Source organism: Tupaia chinensis, unplaced genomic scaffold (genome assembly GCF_000334495.1).
Source record: "Tupaia chinensis unplaced genomic scaffold, TupChi_1.0 Scaffold000294_2, whole genome shotgun sequence".
Taxonomy (NCBI): Eukaryota; Metazoa; Chordata; class Mammalia; order Scandentia; family Tupaiidae; genus Tupaia; species Tupaia belangeri.
The window spans coordinates 1,415,600-1,438,898 of record NW_006159780.1 but is presented as its reverse complement, the minus strand read 5'-3'; the positions used below and the strand labels follow the sequence as shown (position 1 = coordinate 1,438,898).

The 23,299-nt window shown below is 47.5% G+C and overlaps 1 protein-coding gene across 1 annotated transcript in view; it reads left to right on the top strand.

The window, feature by feature from the left end:
• TNS3 (tensin 3) overlaps window positions 1-23,299 on the top strand; it is a 239,551-nt gene that overhangs the window by 162,331 nt on the left and 53,921 nt on the right.

The window sequence follows — 23,299 nt, the reverse complement described above, 5'->3', positions numbered from 1 at the left end:
ACTGCCTGGAATTTACACCAAATTAATTCTTACTTTAATTCCATTTTGCCACAAACTTTTTGGAATCCTTTCTGCTTGCCTATGGAGTCTAGGATGGGCTGAGCTTAGGGAGGTGGAGAGAGGGAACACCTAGAGCCACATCATTAAAAGTTGCTCTTCTGGGACCAGCGGTTAGCGTAATGGCTATGTCACTGATCTTCCACATAGTCGACTGCGGTTCGAGTCCCAGACCTGGTGGCTTAGACTCTCGCTGGGCGTGTGTGTGCATGCCCAAGATCCTGAGAGGAGAATGGAGGAGAAGGGATTGTGGTGTGGCCATCCCCCCGGGAGGTGATTTCTCGCTTTCTGTCTCTCTTTCTGGCGAGTGCACGCACCCTATAGCAAAAACCTCTCAAAGAAAAAAAAAAGTCCCTCTTCCTTGTGATTTTGGGTTCTTTCCACTAACTATGCATGTCTCACGGCCCAGGATGTACGCCTCCAGGGTTGCTGTATTTGTCCAGGAGGGGCCCCAGTAATGGCAGTTCACTTCATCTTCTCTCTTTCTCCAGGGCAAACAAAGTCAGTGAATCATTTAATAGAAGCCGTCTTCCTCCTAAAGTTTGCAATGTGGCTTCAGAACCATAAATGTTTCTCTTCATATACACCGTATAGTGGTTAAACCACTCCTGTGTCTCAGCAGGTGCGATTGAGATATAAGATAAGAAATGCACACAGAGTGGCTGCATTTCTGTTAGCATGCTCGTGAGCATTGCATGGGAACTGTGGGCACTCCAGTATACGGCAGTATGGCCGATGCAGGCATCTGTAGCTGTTCATATGTCCTTCTGTATTTTTATAGTTTAAATGAAAACAAATAGAGGGATATCTGACAGCCCCGTTCTCATTGAGTCGGCCATCTGGACTCCTAACTTGAACATGTTTAATGGACTTGGACTAAAACTGGACCTCTGGCGTGGATTTTCATCATCTTAATATGAAAACTGGGTTAATTTGAAACACATAGATGATGAGCAGAAAAAGTAAATTATGGTAATAAGTTCAAGGCAGGAGAATGCAGGTTTGGTTCCAGAGCACTGCAATAAAGCGAATGTTGCAAAAGCAAGCCATGCAAATGTTTTGTTTCTCAGGGCTTATAAAAATCATGTTTGCACTGTATGGTAGTCTCTTAAATGCACCAGCATGTGTCTCAACAAAATCATGGACATCTCTTCTATCTGATCTGCTGTTCAGACCACTGAAGCCTTCACATCAGCAGTGAGGCTGTTCTGCTCTCTGTCTTTCATATCCTCATGGCAGTAGCGCTGTTACTTTCCTTCACGACTTCCTTTGTCCCCACAACTTGGCTAACTGGCACAGAAGGGTTTACCTTTTGGGCACCTCAGATTCTGTCAAGCACACGAGGGCTGCAAAGCATAGGAAAGTGAAGTATAGTAGAAGGAGGTGCACCTGCACTAGGAACGCTTTCAGATTCACTCACGGCCCAGGATGTAGGCCTCCAGGGTTGCTGTATTGAGCATCTTGAAGATAATGAGCCTCTTCTAAACTTGAGAGAGACTCATGGAGCCTGGGGAGGATGGCATGCACATTGGGGAGCATGATTGTCTGGAGGATTTATGCCTGCTTGTTTGTCCTAGCTGGAGGCAAGCTGCTGGATCCTGCTGGTGGCGAGTGCTGCTCCTGTGGGTACAGGTGGGGCCCTGCAAACTGGGTGTTAGATTTCAGTGTAGCCAGCATGTCTTAGGTACCTTCGTGTGTGAATGTCCACATGGGGGAAGCAGTTTTTATAGATACAAGCATGTTAAGAGCGTAGGTAAGAGCCCTGTAGGTGGCCTTTTTAGTAGGCTGCGGTGGAGGTCTGCCTCACCTTGTCCACAGGAGCAGAGGCTGGGGCACTGACTCAATGAATGCTTTTGTCCAGACAGCACAGATATGTTCTAGCTAGGAGAGCCCATTCTTTCCATGAAGGTCAGCCAAGTTGAGTCATTGGATTCCTGCCAGGGTCCAGCACTAACGGGTTAACTCATGTGCATGGAACATGTGCCCTGCTTTCCAGAACAGTGTCCTTCCATTTTGCAGTCACAGGATTGTGGTCGTCCTTACTGTTCTTATTTTACTGACGAGGAAACTGATGTAGAGAAGTTAAGTGAATCACCTGAGCCATTTGGCTGGCAAATGGCAAAACCAGCATTGCAGACCAGCCAGCTGGACTCCTCAGCCACTGAGAGGCTCTGCATGGCTCGTTTCTCATTTTCTCATCCAGTGGGATGTCAGGTGATGTCCCAACTCAGAAACCACATGGGAAGTTTCAGGGTCATGGGATAATTGTGTGACTTGTAGACTTAGGTGAGTCTTACGAACTTCTATCTCCTCATCTACAACTGTAGAAATAGCATGCTCCATCCACGCATGACTGCCGTGCAGTTTTAAAGTAGTTCCTGTTAGCCTCTGCCATGGTATCTGGCTGCGTGTCATCTGGAGTTAGATACCACCATCATGTGAGTGAGGTCATTTGCTTCAAAATACCACTGAGGAAAGGTATCACTTCTGGAGGGCGGATTAGACTGTTCCCATTCCTCCCGCTGTACCTATAGCTAAAAACCCAGGCAGCATAGAAGAGGGGTCTTCAGAAATGTGTATTATGAAAACGGTATGTGTGGGTTTTACATTTTTCACATCAAAATAATTCTACAAAATTTTTAAGTGCCTTCACATATGACAAATATAAACAAACTCCAAAAGGTAACAGGAGTCTGACTAGGAAGTGACTTTGGGGCCCAGGGGTCTGGGTGGGCTACATCTTGAGCAGCCAGACAAACTTCAGTGGGTTAAAAAGAAGTGAAACCTGGACCACCAGATGGCATAACGGTTACATCACTGGACTCCCATGTAGTCAACCATGGTTCAAATCTCAAACCTGGTGACGTAAAACTCACACGGGGTGCACGTGCATGTGCCCAAAATCCCGAGAGGTGACTGGAGGAGAGGGGATTGTGGCATGGCCATCCTCCCGGGGGTTGATTTCTCGCTTTCTGTCTCTTGGTGAATGCATGTGCCCTATAGCAAAAATCCCTCTTGAAAAAAAGAAAAAAGAAGAAGCATTTGCAGCATGTGCTCCAATCAGAATGGAATCAAATTTGAACTGGATCACAGAAGGGCAGTGGGAAATCTTGTATGCCTGGATGCTAACAGCCTGTCAATAATCTATGGGTCAAAGAGGAACTCTTAAGAGAAATCAAAACCATGTCAAACTGATTGAAAATGAAAATAGAACATCAAAATGTTGTTCTAAGTTAAGTAGCACTGAGAGGAAAATTCATAATGGTAAAAATATCCAGTGGGAAAGAAGAAAAAGTCTGAAATTAATAGTTTACACTCTTATAGCAGAAACAAGAAAAAACAGAATAAACCTGAGGTTAGCAGAAGAAAGGAGGTATTATACAAGCAGAAGTTGGGGTCAAGTGGTGGCTCAGTGAGAGCACAATAGGACCTATATGGGAAAAGTCCTGAGTTTGTGTCCCGGGACCTCCCTGAGCACTCCAGCTCTTGTGTGTATGCCTGTAATCTGAGACAAAAGGTGGAGAGTGATGTGGTGGATCGTGGCATGAAGACCGTATTGTAGTTACCCCACCCCCTCACTCTAAGTCTTTCTGTCTTATAGAAGAAATAAATAAGTATATAAAATAAAAATATGAACTTGTATAAGCAGAAGCCAGTGACATTGAAAAGAGAGAAATAATAGAAAAAATGAAGTTAAAAAAAGAGCTAGTCCTTTGAAAACATGAATGATATTGACCAACCTTTCCATTAATGGAAAGGAAAAGATTGAAATCGCTCATAACAGGAGAAGTCTGGATATACCGTGAAAGGCCCTGCAGATAGCAAATAGGTCATGGAATACCACAAACAATTGACACATACGATTTTTATAGCTGGCATGAAGTAGACCAATTCCATGATATGTATACACTGTAACAACCTACTCATTAAAAGGCCAGCAGGTGGCTTAGTGGCTAAGGCTCTGGATTTCCATATGGCCAACCATGGTTCCTGCCCTGGGCCTAGTGCCTTGAAAATCACTCTTGGTGCATGTGTGTGCATGCTAACCCCCCAGGAAGAGAATAGAGGAGAAGGGATTGCTATGTGGCCATCCCCCTAGGCAATGATTTCTCACTTTCTCTCTGTCTTTTTCTCTCCAGTGAGCACATGTGCCTTATGGCAAAAGCCTAAAAAGATAAATAAATAAAAATTAAGTTACCAAAAAGGGAAAGAAATACTAATAGATGATCTGAATACCCTATTACCATTAGGTAAATCGAATTAATATATACAATGTACTAGAAAAGAAATGTCCAGGCCTGTCTGGTTTCACTGGAAAAATTCTTTCAAACATTTAAAGAAGAATTAACACTAATTCTACTCAATCTCTTCCAGAAAGTAAAAGAGGAGTGAACATGGCTCAATTTTCTTTGAGTAGCTAATATTATGTGATGACAAAAACAATGAAAAAAGAAAACTACAGACCAATATTCCTTATGAATACAGACACAAACCTCCTTAACAATATATATGCAAATAGAATTTAGTAATCTAGAAAAAGAGTCATCCATCATGACCAAGGGGGACTTATTCTGTGGATGCAAGTCTGTATTAGAAAATCTGTCCATGTAATTCACCCAAGTAGCAGACTACAGAAGAAAAATGACATGACGATAGCAATCAATGCACACACACACAAAGGTGGGAGATTTGCCAGATTCATCCTTTCATGACTAAAACTTCTGGCAAGATAGGACAGAGGCAGGGCTGTAAGGTGGCATGGTGGTTAAGGTGCTGGACTCCCACATGGCCAACTGCATTTTGAGTCCTGGAACTGGTGGCTTGTTTTCTCACTTCTTCCTCTCTACCTCTTTCTCACGAGTATGCATGCGCTGTAACAAATTAAGAAACAACAATAATAAATAAAATTAAATAATTCTAAAAAAAAAAAAAAAGTACAGGGAGGGGGAGAACTTCTCTACCCTCATAAAAAAACATCTAAAAACCCAAGGGCTAACACCACCTTTACTCAGCATAGTGCTAGAAGGTCTTCAGGGGTTTCACGCAAGAAAAGGAAGCCAAAGAAGAAGGAAACAAAACTCTCTTTTTGCTGATAATGTGATTGTCTAAACAGGAAATCCCAAGGAAGGAATTACAAGAAAAAAAAAAAAAAACAGTGGCAAAATAGAACAAATAAGTGAATTCAGCAAGTTTTCAGGATATAAGGTAAACACTCAAAAGTCGTATTTCCATATATTAGCAGCAGTGAACATGTAGAAATTGAAATTAAGAATACAAAGCCATTTATAATAGCTCCAACAAAATGAAAACTTAGGTGTAAACTTTAAAAAATACATGCAGGATTTCTGTGCTATTAAAGACTTCAGAGACTATCTGGGGAGCAAATGAGATGACCTGTGTTCATGTGATAGAAAACTCAAGCCAGTGAAGGTGCCAGTCCTTCGCAAACTAACACATTTTTACCATTGTTGCTATCAAAAATTACAACAGGATTTTTTTTTTTTTCTAAAGATAGGATCGTTGTAAAATGTATGTGGAAAGGCAAAGGAGCTATCAATAGGCTAGCCCCCACCCCCCAAAGAAAACACCCTAAAAGTGAATTAAGTGGGAAGGACGGGGTTTATCTCATTTTGACATTTAATATTGTAGTGACAGCCATCAAGACTGTGGTGTCAGTGGAGGGATAGACAGACTAATGAACAGAACAGAGAACCGGAGTACTAACCCTCATAGACATGCCATAGACATGCCTAACTTTCTTTCTTTCTTTTTTTTTGGGGGGGAGGGAGGTTTTTGCTATATGGCACGTGCACTCACCAGAAAGACAGAGAGACAGAAAGCGAGAAATCGCCTCAATCCCTTCTCCTCCATTCTTCTCTCGGGATCTTGGGCATGCATGCACACACACCCATCATGAGTCTAAGCCACCTGGTCTGGGACTCGAACTGCAGTCGACTACATGGGAGTCCAGCGACATAGCCATTACAACAACTGCTGGTCCCGCTAACAGACTTTCAACAAAATATAAAGTAAGGCAATGGAAGAAGACAGCCTTTTCAACTCATGAGTGCTGGAGCAATAGCCATCTGTAGGCCAGAAATGAACCTCAGCCAAAGTCTCACAGCTTATCTGATTAAGGGCTCAGGGAGGCCTTAGGACATAAACCTAGAACCTTCCTGTGTGGGACCAACTGTACTACCAGCTCCAAACTAGAAACAGCCTATGTGTCCTTCAGCAGGTAAGTTGTTCAATGAATTGTCTTATAGCTCGTCAATACCATGGAGTGCTGCTCAGCAGGAGCAGGGAATGAGCTACTGATACACATACCAACCTGGACGAGTCTTGGAGCATTAAGCTGGCAAAAGCAGCCATCTCCCAACTGTACCCAGTGGATTTTTCCATTGATAGGACATTTCTTATATGGCAAAAATCATAGGCAGAGAGATCAGATGAATATTTGCTAAGGGTTAGGAGGGGTAGGGCTGGAAGGGAGTGAGAACTTCTCAAGGGCAGCAGGTGGGATGGTGTTCTGTGCCTCAACTCATGAGGTTCACATACAGGGGTAATTTTAGATGTCACTATTAGGGAAAACTGGGTATAGCATATGGGGATCTCTGGGTAATTTCTTATAACTGGATATAAGTTTGTAAAGATTTCAAAATTGAAGAGCTTAGTTAAAAATATTATTGGTTGTGTTTGAAACAGTATTGGCTGTGAATTGAGGACAGTGGAAAATGGGTGAAGTCTCCAGGTATGGTTCTACCTACTTTGATATTTGTTTGGAATTTCCTGTAATAAAAAAGTCAACACTTGGCATTGAGTAGACCTTGCCACTGTCCCTGCCTGTTTGCCTAACACTTCTGTTCCCAGGCACTGTGCTGCCAGCCAGTGTGGGCTTAGGAAGGCCCATCCCTGCCCTGGCAGAGGGGCAGCCTGCAGAACAGGGACAGAGCCAGCGATCCCACCATATGGATAAACCCCCAGGAAAGGGGGACCCTGGTATGATGCCGTCGATCTTGGTTATTTACCTCATGAGGTGGTCAGAGAAGTGTGGAAAATGAATAGAGATTAAGTAGGTGCCCACAGGCAATGGAGAGGGTGTTTGGGCTGGAAAATCAGCAGGTGCAAAGGACTCCGTGTACGTGCAGCCCAGGACAGACTAGAGTCCAGGGATCTGCCGAGCAGTTGAGTCTGAGTTAAGACAGGGGAAGGCAGGCTGGGTCACAGAGGAGATGTGGCATCCAGAACTATGTGAGGTATTCTCAAGCCTTACGATGGGGAGGGGACCTCTCAGGTTTGCAAGTCCACACATGATTGTAGTCACAGCATGGTAGAACTGGAATAGAGTAGCTCAGACCACAATGATTTCAGATAAGACTAGAAGGGAGAGGAACATACGTGCAGGATATAGGTGGTGCAGTCAACTGGCCTTGACAGAATGGACTTGGGGCTTGATGTCGCTTCTTTTTTTACGTGGCTGTCATTATTTTTAATAGCCGGAGGTTATGTGCATTCATCAGAGAGAGAGAGAAGGGGAAGTACCCCTCAGTAGGCACAGTCATATGACATTTTTTTCTCCTCCACTTCTCCATACTGTTGGGATTTGGGGCACACACATGCACCTGGTGTGTTTTTCAAGCCACTACAGCTGGGATATGAAACCTGGCTGGCCATGTGGGATTCAACAGGCCACAGAGCTGGCTCCATGTTGCAATCATTATTGTCTAAACTATATCTGGCTCCTCGTTAGTTACTATACTGTTTGCATAACATGATGTAAGATTTCTCCCTACATCTTATTATATAAAATGCAACTCAGTGTTTGCTTAGTCAGCTTAAGCCCAGGTGCGTCAAGGTATTTCCCAGACAACCAGCTGGACAGGTGTCAAAGGAAACCAGACCTAGTCAAAGGCCATAAAGACAGATTTTTATCAAGTCCTGTTGCAATAGGGGAGAGAACTAAGCACAGCTCCACAGGCAGCAGAGAAGCTGGGGATGTATAGCCAGGAGCAGATTGGGCAGGATGGATGGAAAAGGACTAAGAGGAGACTTCCAGGGTCAGGGGGTTCTTGTTGAACTGGCCTAACAGGATTCCTGATAAAGGCAGCCAAAGATTTAGGCCTGGAGGGTGAATGATGAGGAACTGGTTGGCCACAGTGATCAGATAGTCACCTTGGGGCATGACTATGCAGGATTCTTGCTAATACTGAGCCAAGGGAAGCCTTGTGGAGAGGAGGGCACAGAGGGGCCTGCCCGAAGTCCAGTCACAGGACAGGCTTACTAGCTCCCAGTCTAACCCAGGAGCACCACTGGGGATGCAGCCTTTGCATCCCCAAAGCAAGTACATGGACATAGCGAATGTCTTTAGACCCCTGCTTACAGCTAGGTGCTCATGCATATGTAAATGTGGGTAGAGGTACCCAGGGGACTTCAGAAAGTTGGTGGGAAAGTGGAATTGAGGTAAAAGTCTAGGGCCAGCCCCATACTGGTCCCTCCGTAAGTCTGCAGTGCCGGGTGTCCTGGGAGCCTTGCTGGGCCCTTCCCCACAGGCAGCCTATGCTCCCCATTTCCCAGAAACAAGCAGCTTTGCAGTAAACAGTCCAAGTAAACAAAAAGCAAACCAAAAAGTCCTCTAGATCTACCAATAGTTGGGTGAATTAAAGGAACCTTTTCAGAATACTGTGGAGAACAAGAGTGCTCAGGGAGACATGCCAAGGCCGGGCCTGCCAAAGCCTGCTGGTCCCCAGGACCTGATTGTGAAACGGTGAGGGACTTTGCCAGCCAGCTGACATCACATACTAGCTGGATATGTGCTGAAGCGGGGAAATGTACACCGTGGTGTTTGGCAAATGCTTTGAATCAGCCCCTCCTTTGCCCCACGCTTCTTTGTTCCCCCCAGATAACAGCAATTATGCTACCCCTTTCCTGTCTGTTAGTTTGGGACTAACTAGTTGTGGAACACAGAGCCTGTGGTGACTATGCAGACCTTTTTCACTTTGACATCCGCATCTTTCAAATGACGCTGATTCAGCTCCGGGGTTCTGGTCCTGTTGCCAGGTTCCAGCAGGCTCTGTTATAGTGATATAATGACATCGGCCTGCAGCTGTGCTCTAAGAAGTGCCCTTGGTAGCACGGCAGCATTAGCAGTTGCCAAGTCCTTGTGGTCACCTGCTGGATAAATACACACATCTGCCTCTGATGCTTCCAAACTGGGAGCTCTTGTATAGGTACTGGGACCTCCCCGGACCTTGATCTCAGCTCCTTCCTATGCAAGAGAATGTGTAATTCATACCACGTGGTTCTGGTGAGGACTGAAGGACACCCTGGCACTCAGGCCTCTGACCCAGGACCTGTGGACATTCAGCGAATGGTGGGTGTCAGTGGATCATAAGGTGCGAAACGAAGGGTGCCGTCTTGAAGGTTGGAGAGAAGCAGTCTGGTCCTGACTCCAGGCAGCACTTGGAGCATGCTTTAGGGGACAGAGAAGGCCCCTTGTGTTTGGCCTTGGCTGGGGAGCCCAGGTTGTTGCCCCTCCGAGAGGCAAGCTGTGACACATTCTTGCATCCAATGCACTGTTTCTTAAATGAGCACCTGCTCCAGGAAAGGGGTGAACATTTAAATATTTGCTCTCATCTATAACATGTACATAGGAATTCAAATATTGTTTGATTGTCCTAGGAGTGTTATAACTTAAAAGAAGGTGTGCTAACATGGAGAATAGGGGACAGAGAGGACACAGGTGGGCCAGGTGTCTGCCATGTGCTCCTTGTGCTGTGTGTCCTGTGTGAGTCCTTTTCTTGTCTGATGCAATATCTTTATCTTCATGAGGACAGGACCCATCAGGCCTTCCCCCTGGGGGACCCTCATGCACAGCTTGGGAGGGCAGCTGCAGGATGACCTGTTGAATGCATCACTGACATAGCTAGAAACCCATGTGCTCAGGGTCAGTGTTCCGAAGAGCGAGTCTCAGTGGACTGCTCGGCTCAACCAGGATGGCACAGTAGTGACTTATCGCTCTGCAATACTGGAGGCCGGGTGGAAGGGTGAGGTTCACATTCCCAGGTTGACCTGTTCGTGTCAGGTATGTCAGATATGTGAGTTCCCGTGACCCAGGCTGGCTGAAATGCTGGGGAAATCATGACGTGAGACCCCATTGAGGTTACCTGTCTCTCTCTCCATCACCCCGATGAAAGAAAATTTTCTAAAAAAGGAAATGCTTTTTTTTTTTTGGAGAGGTTTCAGTTATAGGGCGCATGCACTCGCCAGACAGAGAGAGACATAGAGACAGAAAGCGAGAAATCACCCCCAAGGGGGGATGGCCAAGCCATAATCCCTTCTCCTCCATTCTCCTCTCGGGATCTTGGGCATGCACGCACACGCGCCCGGAGTGAGTTTAAGCCACCGGGTCCGGGACTCGAACTGCGGTCGACTACGTGGGAGTCCAGCGACATAGCCATTATGCTAACTGCTGGTCCCAAAAAGGAAATGCTTTTCTTGAAAGCAAAAATATTGGGAACCAGCAGTTAGCGTAATGGCTATGTCCCACGTAGTCGACCGCGGTTCACGTCCCAGACCCGGTGGCTTAGAACTCACGCCGGGCGCGTGTGCCTGCGTGTCCAAGATCCCGAGAGGAGAATGGAGGAGAAGGGATTGCGGCGTGACCATCCCCCCTGGGGGGTGATTTCTCGCTTTCTGTCTCTATGTCTCTCTCTGTCTGGCGAGTGCATGCGCCCTATAGCGAAAACCTCTCAAAAAATATATATATTTGTGAAAATTTAAAGGGGTTTATTTCATCTCAATCACTATGTAGGCAAAAACTGAGATGTAATTATTCTGTTGCTTTTTATCTGATGCTTGTAGCTTAGATGATATTTTCTAAATAAATGGAAACAACATGAAATGTTAGATTAAAACATCTTATATCTCTGATTTGACTCAGCTTACAGACCACTCCAAAATATTGGGTTGTCAGAAAAGTCATGAAACATTTTTGCATAGAAAAAGATATGTCATGATTTTTTCGACAACCCAATAGTTTTGGGGTTTTGTTTTGTTTTGTATATCTTGGTTGAGATAAAAGACGCATAAGATAAAATAAGCCATTTTTGAGAATGTTTCCTTCTTGGGGCCAGCAGATGGTGTAGTGGTTAAGGTGTAGGACTCCCAATGGCTGACCCTGGTATGAGTCCTAGACCCAGAGGTTTGAAAATCACACTAGGTGTGTGTGTGCACACATGCCCAAAATCCTGAGAGGAGAATGGAGAAGGGATTGTTGTGTGGCCATCCCTCCTGGGGGGTGATTTCTCACTTTGTCTTTTCTCTCTGGCAAGCACACATACCCTATAGCAAAAGAGTCTCTCTTTAAAAAAATTAAAATTATCTCTTTCTTTCATGAGAGTGAGAGACAGTGAAAGAGAAGGGCAGGCACCTCACAGGGTCTCATGCTGCGAGCCCCCACCGCAGTCTCTCCATCCAGCCGGGATGTTGGGCACTGGCCCGATGAGTCCAGGTCAAGTGAGGATCTGGAGCTGCATCTTCCATCTGGATCTGGCGTTTCTTGAGCAATACCTTATTGTCATACCTCCAAGCCGGCCCAAAGCAGATATTTGAAATGAACAATTCGACAGCGTTGGTTAAGTTCACAGTGTCGTAAGACCATCACCCTCATGGCATTCCAGAACGTTCTCATCACATAACAGTTTACAAGTGGTATCTAGAGAGCATTTGGACGCTTCTGGCTTTCATGAAAGGACTGACAATTAATGTTTACTTGAAGATGCCGTACATAGTTTGCACCCTCTATTTGTGCTCAGTTACTCTGGAGGTCAGAGTGGGTCATTTCAGGATCCCGACTCCCAGCAGTCAGCCTCCCCAACTGTGGGTCAAGGCTCTGTGAAGGCCGCAAGGAGGTGTTTGATCCAGCTGTGAGTTCCTGAGACTACGAAGAATGGGAATCTGCACATGTCATCATTGGCTCAGAGAAGGGGACCCAAGGGATTGGCCAGCACTGTCGGATCCCTGGGATTTGGTAGGTTTTAGAGGGCGGAAGTCAATGTTGTTTGCCAGAGGGAAGAAGATAAAGGATGTCTTCGAATATCTTAATGAGAGAGAGAAACAGTGACAGAGGGCAAGAAGCAGGAGAGGAGACAGGGACAGGGAGCAACAGACCATCATGAGATGATGCTTTGTTTTTATTTGAAAAAAAAAAAAACAAAAGAGTCATCCTTCAAAGCTTGACAAATTAGAGCAATAAGACCCATTTCCCTATTCCTTCCGAATGCCCCTAACTCCCTTTCTTTTGAATTTTCAAGAATTTTTATTGAGGGTGTTTATACTAGGGACGAAAGCATGTACTGAAAGGGAATACTCATGACATTTCCAGAGGTCCTTGGTTACCATAAATTTTGCAGAACCTAAAAAGCAAATGCATTTACATAGCGTATGTGTTTGACCCATGTTTCTGTCCAAGTGCTCATGCATATATGTAAATGTAGGTAGGGGTACACACAGAAAATTGGTGGGAAAGTGGAATTAAAGTTGAAGTTTAATTCAGCCCTGTTGCCTAGTGGTTAAGGAAGCAGATCCTATGTGTCTGACCACAGTTCAAATTGCATTCTGGTGACTTGAAAACATGCCAGGTGCATGTGCATACATGCCATATTTCTGACGGGATAAAGAAATGGAGGAGAAGGGATTGCAGTGTGACCTTGGCCCATTCGTGTGCTTTCTCTCTCTCTCTCTGGCAAGCATCGGTGACCTCTGGCAATTAAAAAAATAAGTACAAATTTATTTTGGTGCAAAAAATGGAAATGAAATGAAATCCATGCATGGGTTTTTCACACTATGCATTCTCCATGAACTTTGAAGACTCCTCATACATGTTTGCCTCCATGGCTGGCATAGACTTTTACATTCTGATTTGTGCCAAAGAATACATGCTGGTGAAGGGTGATCCCAAATAACTGGTGTGGATGATCAAATATCACAGGCCTGCCCCCAACTTCCACCTCCGATTAAGAACATGAGAGAACACACTTGGTCCTAAATAGATTTAAGAATAAACATCAGGGATGGGTTCGTGGAGGTCAGTGTACAGCACTGGCCTGTGAATGTGCCGTTTCGTGTCTGTTGACATGAAAACATGGATTCTCCCAAGTGGAACGAAGCTCACTAGATGGAAGGTGCTGGCATTCTGCACTAACACTTCGTCACTGAACGGACCAGTCTGGAAGTGTTCCCTCGGAACCACGTGGCTTCTGGACTGTCTGAATGATCCTTAGTTTGCCTGTATTGGTTCAGGCAAGCTCCCCTTTTCCGAAGTTCTTCATCAGCTCGCTTTATTACCCCTCCCAGTGGGTGGACTGTTTGTGAGCCTCAGTGTGTAGAAGTTACTCTGACTACCAACTGGAGTTTTGTGCTCACCATGAGTCTGTACCCGGGGGATGGCCCTGGGCCTTGGTGACAGACAACTGCTGGCCTGCCACTCCACAGCCCTGTGAGCTGCACAAGTTGCAGAACCTCTTAGAGCATTTTTTCAACTTCAGCCAAACAAAGTGTGAATGATCTCTTAGAAAGGAGGGTAGATTTCAGCTAGTGTATAATTGTGAAACAGAATTTTGTCTTGAAATTTCTTTTAAGAGATTTTTGCTATAGGGTGCATGCACTTGTCAGAGAAACAGACAGACAGAAAGAAATCACCTCCCAGGGGGAATGACCATGTTGCAGTCCCCTCTCCTCCATTCTTCTCTCTGGATTTTGGGCATGCACGCACATGTGCCTGGTGTGAGGTTTTTTTGTTTGTTTGTTTGTTTGTTTGTTTTTGTTGTTGTTGTTGTTTTTTGAGAAGTTTTTTTGCTTTAGGGCACTTGCACTCACCAGAAAGAGAGAGACACAGAGACAGAAAGTGAGAAATCACCCTTCAGGGGGGATGGCCACACTGCAATCCCGTCTCCATTCTCCTCTTGGGATCTTGGGCACGCATGCACACGGGCCCAGAGTGATTTTAAGCCATCAGGTCCGGGACTCGAACCGCGATCGACTACATGGGAGTCCAGCAACATAGCCATTATGCTAACTGCTGGTCCCCTTGGTGTGAGTTTTAAGCCACCAGATTCGAGACTTGAACCATGGTGGGAGTCCAGCGGCAAACTATTACTCCATCTGCCGGTCCTGAGCTTTGGTTTTTAATTCAAAGTGCACCTCCTCATTGAAGCATTTCCAGACTCTGTTGTCTGTCAAACGTGGACTTGGCTCTCTGTTGGAGAGGCAGGTATAGCTCTCAGGCTGGGGGTCCTCCCGCTGTGGCTTCTGGCAAGTGTGGAATCTGGAACCCGTGACATAATTGAGCAGGAAAGGACAGTATGGCTTGGGTAGGATGTCCCTTAGAACAAATGGCTTGGGAGAAAATGCTCGAGTAGCCCTGGCACACAAAATCTGTGGAAGTATTTCCTGGTTGAAAGCAGCCACTTGGATTTCTCACTCTCAGAGTCCCTCATGGTCCACGTCCCCTGACCCTAACCTTTGTCGACAGCAGCTTGTCCATAGAGGTGTCCATCCAGTGTCAGGCAAGGTAAGATGCCCAGGAGCTTTCTCTGGAGCACCCACCACCCTGTTCCTTTAGGCTCCATTTCAAAATGGCCAAAACACCCTGTGTCCTGAACATTCTTGGGAGGATTTGGGATCCTGAGCCACGAAAGAGGGTCAGGTGTCTTGAGTCACAGAGAGCACATTGAGGATTTCAGTGTGGAATCTGCTTGGCATTTTTTTCTGGCCTGCCTGACTCAGTCTGAGTGGGGCATTAACAGTTGTACTTGGTGCAGCCCAGATTAGGGTGCCTCCTCAACAAGGAAAGGCATTGACCAGACTGTCCCGATTAGGTGAGGAAACACCCCATCCTTTGTTTACGTCCTGTCACATTGTAGCACGTATGTGGATATGTATTACAGAGCAGACATGTGTCACGTGTGCATATATTCATGGTTAGGTCTAGATTTAGGTCTGCACCAGATTTGAACACCTCCCATGTGCCGTGCACTTAAATATATGCATGTATATAGAAATCAAATGAACAAGTTTACCAAAAACCTTGAAGCCAGGCAAATGACAGATCCATCATTCCGAGCAATGGGAAACCGTTCAGCACTCCAGGGCCAGCCCAGGGCTTTGATGGGCATTGTGGGGTGAATTTGGTGTCTCCTCATGTCTTGGTGCATCGCGGTATCAGAGGGACAGTGTGACTAGCTGTTGGGGTTTGATTTTCCCTGCAGGGCTTTAGATGGGACTAGTATGGAGTCGTAGTATAACCAAGGTTTGGGAAATTTGTTTTTTGTGTTTATTTCTAATTCCTCCTGTGCAGCCACAGAAATGATTGTTCTGCTTGGGTCTCAACACACCGGAACTGAGCTTCCCCTGGGCTGTGAAACAGGACAAGGACGACTCTGGAGGAAAACAGAGTCTCTGCTCTGCCTGACCATTCGCATGTGTTCTAAGATCTTTCTCAGTTTTGCTTCGGTGGGGCACATCCTGTTGCTGACAACAGACCCTGCAGGTCCCCCTGACTGCCCTTGGGAGCCTCCCAGGGACACCTGATGTGCAGGATCGAAGCCCATGGTTTGCATGAGCAATACAATGTCTGTGAAGCAGCTCTCATGAAGGATTCCGAACTTCTTTGCTACATCACATAGCAAGTCCTGAGAGGTACCCTGCAGACAGGCGATGGTTGAGTTTAGTGCTGGTCCGGGTGCTGCTGCACTGTGTGCACACATCCAGCTTGCTCTACAGTCCTCTGGCACAGGGGTGCAGGAGGTGTGGGACCAGAGCCCCTTGAGGACTGCCAGGCTGGGAAGTTACCTGACCAGATATGCCTTAGGAAGGGCAAGCACCTTCCAGAGGCTCTGCGAGGGGGCAGGAAAGGGATCTCAGAATATGTCATCCTTCCTTGTTTTCCCTCTGGGACCCAGGCCAATGGTGTGGCACCTGATTCTTCCCCACCTCCAATGCATGCTACCCTCCTCCCAAATTCCTGGACAACAAGGTCTTCTCGTGTCTTCCTTCTGAAGGGGGGGAGCCTGTTGACTCTCCCTCCACCTCCCATCTCCCTGCCGACCTTGCCTCCCACCCCGTACTAGAGACCAGCTGCTCATGGCCCCTGCCCAGGCTCTATCACCTTGCTCCGTGGTTGCTACCATGTAGTCAAACCATTTGACACAGTCCCGGGTCCCTGCTATGTGACTGTGGGGCTGTGAGATGTGCCAGGAAGGACCTCATGTGCCTAAGATAGAGGATCCAGGCCAGGACCAGAAGGAATGACCTCTGGTCTCACCTGCTCCATTTGAAGGATGAACTTCCTGGAGGAACCCACTCTGAGATGAGGCCTCAGTTTCCCCGATAGCCTCAGGACCGTATGAGGGCAGAACCAGCATCTGGTACCAGCGTCTAGCACAGAGCAGATTCTGGGTAAAATGTGTGTTCTAATAAGCAGGTGTCAGCAGAGACGCCTTCCACTTCCAGAGAGCCAAGCATGTTGGGCCTGTGAGGGGACTGGGCTTGTGACATGTGTGGAGGGGCTAGCCAAGCATCACCTAGTCCCTGGCACTGCTGCTGAGCAGCCGGCTCCTCAGTGCTGTGGAACCCCACGGAGACGTACTCAGCCATGACTTTGACATTGGCACAAGAGCAGTGAGCCGGGCCTCCTGTCCTCCACCCCTTCCTGTGAGTTTGCCCTGAACTCATGGGGCCCACAGAACCAGGGAGGGACCAGAACCCACCCTTGGGAGTGCCGGCTGCCCCGGCGCCTTCCTCTGTTGGGGGAATGGTAGGCCACGGGAAAGGCTGGTCCATCCGCCTCCGTTGGGCCTGTCTGTCTGTGGCCAGGCATTTCCGACAGCATCATTTGCAAGAGTTGCTGCCCTGCTGACACAAACAACGGGCAGGAAGTGGCTGCTCCAACCCTGGGAGGAGGGTCTCCGGGATCTTCCTGGCCCCCGACAGAGAGAGGAGGCCGAGGAGGAAGGGTCCCATCCTGGTGAAGGGCATTTCCCATTCGCTCTCTCCAGGCTGATGCATGTGGCAGAGGGTCTCACGCAGGACACTGGGCAGGATGAGGACACAGCGCCGGATCCTCAGCAAGGTGCCCTGTACCTGCTGCTAGCACATGCACACCGTTCTGGGGCCATGTGTTAGGACCTAGGCGTTCCAGCAGGAAGCGGGCCTCTCTCTTCCAGGGGACTCTTTTTTTTTTGAAAAGGGACGTCAGAGCTCGTGCTTGAAGGGTGAGTGGGACTTCGCCAGACCTGTGGGCAGGAGAAGCAGAGGGAGTGCCCATTCTGTGCTGCCCCTCATGCATAACCTGCATGACAAGCGATGGCCCTATGCTCTGGCGTGTGGGCTGTGTTATCTTCAGATTTCAGGCCACGGAAACAAAACACTTCCACTTCACTGTGGGGCGTTTAAAATGTACATATAGGGGTTCTCCACCAGACTTGGGAACTTGGCCTTCCAGACAGAGGGAGGCACACGAACAAAGAGAAAAGACAGGATCCACTGTGTAGACGCTGCCGACTGCCTGTTGGTAGAAAAACCCTCAAGCCTAGGAGAAGGGGCTTAGGAGATGGGGGTGAGGCTCTGGGCACAGATCTGGGCAGGGTTCGTGCAGGGCCCAATCAGGGCGGAATTTCAGTGGAAGGTCCCCGCTGCCCTGTACAGGGGATGGTGGCCAGGCCAGGTGAGAGGTGTGTGGTCCCCCAGGAGTATGAGATGGGAAGGTGGGGGCTCTGCGCTGACTGGGACGTCCATCGTCTTCATTTTGTCCCTGGCTGGTCGCTGGAGTCTCTGCTGTGTGTGGGGTTCCAGGGAACTGGGGCCGACCCTGGAGACCCGGATTTGGGAGCAAGGTTGATGGGTCCTGCTGCCTATTCTTTGGGTGACCCTGGGCCGAAACTCTGCTGTGGTGGATTTCAGAAGGGAGGTTGCAGGAGACTAAAGGAGGGGGGAGGAAAAAGGGAAAAGAAATGGAAAAGAAGCAGAGCAGCGTGCCGCTGGGCGGGGCCAGCTGTCTGCACACACTTTCTGGGCTGGCCGCCCGCGACAGCCAGCGGCAGCCCAGCAATCCCGGGATTCCTTCCTGGGCCGAGCTCACACTGCCTCCCTCGCTCTCTGAATGGGCCCCTCTGGAGGTGGCCGCCCCGCCCACCCCAGCTCCCCTGGGACAGGCCGGAACACAGAGCCTGCCCGGGTGGGTGGGGGACTCAGCTGGGACGGAGACTCTGGACTCTGCTCACTACAGAAGGCTATTACTGGGGACAGAGCCCCGGAACGAGTTCTCTTCAGCCCACATTCTTCCTGGCCTTCTACGGACTGAGCTGTCCCGGGTGCCCAGGTAAGCAGGAAGCTGGGGCTGGTCCCCTCCCACTGGGTCCCTGCCTTTCAGCTGCCTCTGGTGCTGAAACCTGATCTTGTGCACCAAGGGGGTGGGGGAGGGGCCTGAAATGGATGCAGAGGTCTAGGGGCCAGGAAGCCTGGGACTTGGGAGGAAGACTGACTATCCCAGAGTCCCCTAGTCATAGGGGACAGCTCTCCAGTCCCTGAGGCTTTGGGAAACAGAGCCCAGCCTTGGACCTGGAGGGCTTCTTCAGAAGAAAGTCATGCTTTGTCTTTGCAGAGACTCACGGGCTGGCAGAGCCTGGGTTACAGATGTGTGGCTTCCTTGGACAGGACGGCCTCCCAGCCCACACATTCCTTGAGCCCAATTAAACCAGCCTGCCCTACTGCCGGCTTTCCCTAGCTACCCCCAGGGCCCTGAGCTGTACCTTCAAAGGCCCAATGCATCCAGCGCTACTCCCAGGGCAAGCAGTTGTTCCTACCAGATGCTGAAAGCGAGGGCTTGTTAGGAGCAAACGCTGGATTTTAAAGTGAGATTTACTGTTGCTTCTTCCTTCTGTGGTTGGGGACAGTCAAAAGGAATATTTTTAAACAAGGCCATGACTTTGAAACAAAACATGCATTCCCTGAAATAACCTGCTCTGATTATGTTACAAAGCTTCTGGACCGAGGGGGCTTCTGGTTTCTTCCCTTTCCCTTTGCTCTGGAATCTCCACGCTGGACTGGGGCATGGCTGCCTCCTCACATGTAGGACCTTGGGGCCAATCAGCTAGATTCTGCAGGTGGCACTGGGGTGGAAAGGGGCTCTGTTCCAGCCTCCCACATGCCTGGCCCTCAGAGTCTGAGGACCCTGTGGCTGACAGCATTGTGTGTCGGTTTCAGCTGGAAGGATGGGGACGGTTAAGAGTGGGAAAAAAAGCTAGCTAAAAGACAGACCTGAACAGATCTTCATCCCTCCCCTTGTAAAAGTCCTGTGTTGTCCCTGCCAGGAGAGAGATCTCTGCAGTTGAGTGGATGGCCATGTCTTTTCAGAGGAGTCACCGTCCTGCTAATACAGTGTAAATACAGTAGTAATTTTCTGTATTAAAAGATTTGTACCTTGATGTATTAGAAAGTGTTTAGTTGGGATAGAAGTACTTTCCTAATTGTCAAAGTGAGACTGAAAAAACTTGGGTCCATCTGTCTTGGGGGGGACTTTCTCCCTCAGTCCCCTGCAAGCATGGCGGTTGGTGAGGCTCTGCAGCCGTCTGCTGCCAGGGCTTTCTGGCAGAGCCACAGTCAACAAGGTGTACATTGCTTACAAAGCGTCTTCTCAGCACCTGGGCCAACCCACCATACAGGGGTTCCTTGTCCTGTCTTAGATGAATATTCTGTTGCATGGGGGGGAAGGGGTGGTGGTGGTGGTGGTGGTGGTAGCACCTGGAGAGGCAGAGTCATTTTATTAAATTAAGGAGCTTAGTTTGAGATCTTGCTGATGGGAGGCAGAGATGTCTTGTGGACAGGTGGTTTTCTGAGTCCCAAGAGAAACGCTGGCTTCCGTCGAACAGATTTCTTGACCTCGCCTTTCCAAACCTCTGTGTGTCCATTAATCTGAGGCAGGGCCTTGCACAGGGAGACATTAGTGTGAGGGTTACCTGCGATGATGCCTGCATGGGCTCTGCGAGTGTTTGGCGCGTAGCAGGTACTCAGCAAAACACAACTCGTGCTCGAATTGGTTACCAATTCTCTTACAAGGACAGTATGCATTACAAAACCAGGAGTTTCCGGTATTGAGAGAAAGATATGATTTAAAAGCTGACCCCCTTGCCTCGCCCCCCCCCCAAAAAAAAAGAAAGAAAAAAGAAAAACGCGACAGGTGCATGTGTATGTGGGCCCAAAGTTCTGAGAGGAAAACAGCAACGAGAATGTAGTGTGGTCATTCCCCCTCTGGGGAGTGCTTTCTCACTACACCCCCATATCTCGCTCCACTAAGTGCATGTACCTTATAGAAAAAAAAAAAAGGAAGAGAAAACAATCCTTAGAAAGTGTGTGGTCTCTTTTAGTTTAGACAAATACGATGAAAGGTAGGCATTTTAGTGGAATTGAGCTACTTGAGTCAACTTCACGATTATCTGTGCCAACCAGCATCAGTATCCTGAATAACTGGGAGGCATTGACCTGCTGCAAAGCAATAGCTCTGCTATGTTCTTATTGCTTCATTCTCTTTTAACCTGAATTCCATAGGAATGTATTTCCAATTTTTAAATAAAATAAGCTTTATTCATTATATAAATAAATAGATAGATAGATAGATAGATAGATAGATAGATAGATAGATAAAAGCTGACAGCCTTAGGATCCACACGTGTAGCCACCACAGCTTTGCTCCAAGAGCAGAGCGGAAGCCAGATGTATAGCTCTGCTATGTTCTTATTGCTTCATTCTCTTTTAACCTGAATTCCATAGGAATGTATTTCCAATTTTTAAATAAAATAAGCTTTATTCATTATATAAATAAATAGATAGATAGATAGATAGATAGATAGATAGATAGATAGATAGATAAAAGCTGACAGCCTTAGGATCCACACGTGTAGCCACCACAGCTTTGCTCCAAGAGCAGAGCGGAAGCCAGATGTGAGCGTTGGCACTGACGGTCACTGCACGGTCCTGGCTGGAAAGCTGCACAGGAAGGACTGCTGGGGTCAGTGGCCTTATGGCTGCTGCCTTTGCCTCTTCTCTGTCCTCCCTCTCTGCTTCCCCTCTTGTATTTATTTATTTTATTGAAAAGTTTATTTTTTTCCTTCCATGGGAGACAGAGAAGCAGCACTCTGACAAGGCCTCCACACTGTGATCTGCCCAGCCTCACCCAGTCCAGATCAAGGACATGTTTGCCTGGTATACTCAGGGAGGACTGTGGACTTGAACCAGGAACCTTCCCATGTGAGATTGCCTGGCAGAGCATCATGTTGTACTATCACCATCTAGCCCCGCCCCCATATTAAAAAAATAAAGTAATACCCAAAGACAGAAAGGTACCTAGCTGAGCTGGGGTCAAGGCAGGAGAATGGCGGGCACTTAGTGATCTGTAGAAGCTGGTCTTACCATCATCTGGTAAGCGCCAGGCCACACTGCCTCCTGGACTGTGGGGAACTCCTCCTCACCTGCTCCTTCATATCATGGCTGCTGAGACAGCATGTGCTCCAGCCCCTGGGAATTACTCTGGACTCAAAGGTGACCGAACTGTAGTTCATGGTGAGAGCTGGCGAGTCAGAAGTCCCCATCACAGACCACATTCTTTCTGTCTTCTCCCTCTGCCCTGCAGCCTACTAGCATTTCTCCAGGATGGAGTTTGAGAACTATGGGCTGAGAAATCTGAAGCCAGCTCACCTTCCAGCCCTGCTTCCTGCCTGGGGCAGTATGATTGTGACCCCAAGCATGTCCTCTGGGCCACAGTTCTGAATAGCCTCAGGTAGAGCAGGTAGACAACTGAGTGGACAAGGTACATGGGCACCAGGTCATCCAGGGGGACAAATGAGGCATTACCTTCTTTCTTTCTTTTTTTTCCTTTCCTTTCCTTTCTTTTCCTTTCCTTTCCTTTCTTTTCCTTTCCTTTCCTTTCTTTTCCTTTCCTTTCCTTTCTTTTCCTTTCCTTTCCTTTCTTTTCCTTTCCTTTCCTTTCTTTTCCTTTCCTTTCCTTTCTTTTCCTTTCCTTTCCTTTCTTTTCCTTTCCTTTCCTTTTCTTTTCTTTTCTTTTCCTCTTTCTTTTTAAAGGTTTTTGCCATAGGGTGTGTGTGTACTTGCCAGATAGACACCAAGAGAGACAGAGGGAAAGTAAGAAATTTCTCAGGAGGGATGGTCACACTGCAATCCTTTCTCCCTCATCAGGATTTTGGGCATGCACGCACACATCCCTGGTGTGATTTTTCAAGCCTCCAGGTCTGGGACTCAAACTTCATTTGGCTATGTGGGAGTCTAGCGCCTTATCCAACACACCACCTGCTGGCCCCTAAAGCAGCAGTTCCAAACTCGGGGTGGGAGAGAGGGGGACAGATGAGGGCTCAGCTAGTGTCAGGCAGACTCACCAGGGCAGTTGGGCTCTTAAAATGTGATGGTGCTACATTACAACACTGAAGAAGAACTAAGAAAGGTGGGTCTCCCCCAGAGGCAGATTTTGTCCTGGAAAACGTGGGTCTGGGGAATCCCTCCTGTGTGTCTCTTGGTGGCAGCAGACTGCCTGCTTGCCATCCACACCACCTTCAGCAGACTCTTCAGGGAGGACTTGCAGTTTTCCTAGAGTCCCTCGTGTTCAGCTGCCTGGTAGGCTTTCTGTCATTATTGACAATCTCTATTCTCTTGGTGCATGTGACATGCTTAGCTGAAGGAAATCAAATCAGGAACATGATGCTGGCAGTTAAACAGAAATCACATAGGAAAGTTATTTGCAAGCAGTTTAAAATCACCTTTTTTAAGAAAAGAGGAAATTTTTCAAAGTTTTTAAAGAGACCTTTAAAAAGATGTAAATACACAAGATAAGCCATATCTATGGCAAGGAAAACAGTGGCATAAAGATGTTGAATCATCCCAATTTATTTTTTTGTCATTGATTCAATTTTCATCAAAATACCAACAGACTTTATCTTCATGGAATTTGATGCATTGATCTGAACTTTGTGTAGTCAAGATCCTGATAGACAGCATGCAAGGACTCACCATGATGTCAGCTAATGGCTTGGCAAGTATGGGTGGGCCTAGCTAGATACATGGATTTGTAAACAGATGAAGGGGCAGAGCAGACCCACGATTGACTAGAGCTCTGGTGTAGGATCAGAGGGGTAGCCAGGTCAGTGTGGGAGGGAGGGGCTTCCCTGAAATGGAGCAGGGA